The sequence below is a fragment of the Crocuta crocuta genome, unplaced genomic scaffold (assembly GCF_008692635.1).
Source record: "Crocuta crocuta isolate KB4526 unplaced genomic scaffold, BGI_CrCroc_1.0 scaffold241, whole genome shotgun sequence".
In the NCBI taxonomy this organism is placed as follows: domain Eukaryota; kingdom Metazoa; phylum Chordata; class Mammalia; order Carnivora; family Hyaenidae; genus Crocuta; species Crocuta crocuta.
In genome coordinates this window covers 584078-586912 of record NW_027527807.1, presented here as the reverse complement: position 1 = coordinate 586912, position 2835 = coordinate 584078, and the positions used below count along the sequence as shown (strand labels likewise).

The window sequence follows — 2835 nt, the reverse complement described above, 5'->3', positions numbered from 1 at the left end:
TGGACTGCACCGATACAGACCATTTCCATCATTACGGAAAGTTCTACTGGACATGGCTTATAATTGTTTAGTCTAAAAGCTCCCTAGTAGCCACAATCGTATGATTTTGTGGCTATTTCAAGGACGCTTCACTCCAAAGTATTTCCTCTACTGAGGTTTGAAAGTTTGCCATCAAGAACCAGTAGCTTCAAAGACTTTTCAATCATCAAACCGGTTAACAGTTTAAGCCGGGATCAGGTAATCATCCCAGGCTTACCACCACTGGAGTTGTCTAAGACTATGTATCTATTCAGGATTCTTCAGAATTTCCCAATATAATGGATATAATATATTGAACATATACCTGGGAGGTAGGTATTGGCACAGACATTATAGACAATGGTATTGAAGGGTGGTAGACGACCACGACCAAGCCTATATTTTCTGTTCCTTTACTTGGCTTTGCTTTTAAGAGTATCTGTTGGACTTGATCTTACAGCCGATAAAATACGCTGTGTTCCTCCACCCCATCGTACCAGCACTGCTTCCCTCATCCACCATGACCTCTTCCTTTACCCACCCACATCTTTCCTCACCTTCATGACTCCTCATAAGACTGCCCTCCTCCATGGGCCTTTCCTTAAACAACCCCTATTGGATCCAGCCACTCTAATTATGCTTTCATTCTGTTTACCATCCATGGATGTAATTCTAATTTTACCATTTGTGTTCTTGTGCATTCTCATTCTCAATATGTATCCAACTTCCATGCATAGATGGTTGGAACAAAAGATCCTACTTTCTAATAATTCTCTTCCTTGGGGTTGTGGGACATAGGCAGTCCCTAGACTAGAGGGTCGACAAACTCAGGGGTGTTTTACTAGCACCAAGAGGATGATTCTTTTTTAATTTTTTTAATGTTTATTTTTGAGGGGGGGTGGGGAGGGGCAGAGAGAGAGGGAGAAACATAATCCGAGGCAGGCTCGAAGCTCTGAGCTGTCAGCACAGAGCCTGATGCAGGGCTTAACCTACGAACCGTGACATCATGACCTGACCTTAACCGACTGAGCCACTCAGGCGCCCCCCCATGACTATTCTTAAAAAAAGGGGGGGAGCGGTGGAGGATAAAAAAGAAGAGGCACANCTCTTCATTCTCCCCCCACCCCCTTTAAACCAGATGCTTGCCAATATGTTAACAATGCAAGTCTTTCCTAATAAAAAGTTTGTTGCTCTCGCTAGCTATTCTTTTCTTTTAAGCAGACCAAGCTATCAGATTGCAGATGTGCTGTGAGGAAGAAGATATGATACACAACATCTCGAATCTTTTCATGTCCTCCTCACTGCACACTTCCATAGTTAGTATACCTGTTGACTCGTTCCTATCAAGCCTAGCTGGGCTCATTTGGAACGTTCAAGATCACTCATGCATAGGTTCACTCCCTATTTCATCCATAGGAAGTAGGCCTGCTAACCGAAGAGGCACGAAGCACTAAGAGCAGCATACTTGGGGAAGATCCCCGCCACACCCCTGCGCTGTTTCCTTCTCACACGAGAGCGTGCCCTCCACACTCACCTCCACCCAGTTTCTCACAAAAGGTCACTGGTTTTCCAAAACCGGAGATAAACTGAGTATACAAAAGGCACTTCCAGACACAGACCAAGCAGGAAGTGCAACAAACCAGAATCTCTCTTTTGAGGACGTGCCAGCTCCCCAGCACCGCCCATCCGCAAGGTGGAAATACTAGATTTGATCGCAGGCAAGTCCAAAAACACACCTGCTGCAGCCGAGGCATCAGGAGAAAGCAATTAACAGCTGGGGTTTCAGGAGCTAAAACAGTAGATCTACGGCTCTCAGATATGAAACAGTTTAGCAATCTCACCCAGACAGGATTCAAAATCCCCGTGCTTCGTGGCGCCTGGGTGGCTCAGTCGGTTAAGTGTCCGACTTCGGCTCAGGTCATGATCTCACGGTTCGTGGGTTCGAGCCCCGCATCGGGCTCTGTGCTGCCGGCTCGCTCAGAGCCTTAAACTTGCTTCGGATTCTGTGTCTCCTCTCTCTGCCCCTCCCCCGCTCGCACTGCCTCTCAAAAATAAGTAAATGCAAAAAAATTTTAAAAGAAAATCCCCATGCTTAATAAAAGGGGGTGGGGGCAAATAAAACGACCATTTGGGTGAACGGATCGCACAAAGGGAGGTCACTTTCCTCCAGAGTCATGCATGGCGGGAACAAGCAGGAAAGGTTTCGTTGGCTAAGGGAAAGGTTTAAGTTAGCGGTCTGCAAGAGCGAGGGGGCCACCGAGGAAAAGGGGAAGGCGACTTTTCCTCTGGGGGCTTACGGGTGAAAGTCACAGGCAAGCAGGCAGATTCTGACGCTGGTTAAGAAAACCCCTCCAACCAGTGTCAGTTTCAGGAGCTGAGCAGCTCTGGAAGGAAACGCTGGTTGAACAACTGTTTGTTGACTTGTTAACTTGAAGAGCTGTCCCGTCGCAGGGGACTGCCCTGGCCTGATAAACCCGTGGGGAGAGCATGGAAGGCCTTGGTTCATCCGGTGGGGGTCAGAGCAGCAGAGGGACTCACTATCACCCTGTCCAGGTTTGAGACCCTAAGAAGTAAGGTNCTTGGGCTCCTGAGAGAAAGCCAGCCCCGCCCCGCCAAGCCCCCGCCCAAGGGCAAGGACGCAGATTGCTGGCTCTGTGGGGCCTCAAAACTCACTGCGGGGGGCGGGGGGAGATGTGAGGCCGGGAGCGGGAGCTCGGAGAGGAAGCTAGAGGGTCAAGTGCACTATACACGAACAGAAAGGCTATTTCCTACAGTCGCTATATCCTTCGAGTGGAGAAAGAAAACGAGACTCAAATT

At 48.4% G+C, this 2835-nt stretch overlaps 1 protein-coding gene across 1 annotated transcript in view; it reads left to right on the top strand.

Annotated features, from left to right (window-relative positions):
* F9 (coagulation factor IX) overlaps positions 1-2835 on the top strand; it is a 32181-nt gene that overhangs the window by 21968 nt on the left and 7378 nt on the right. The window lies entirely within an intron of this gene.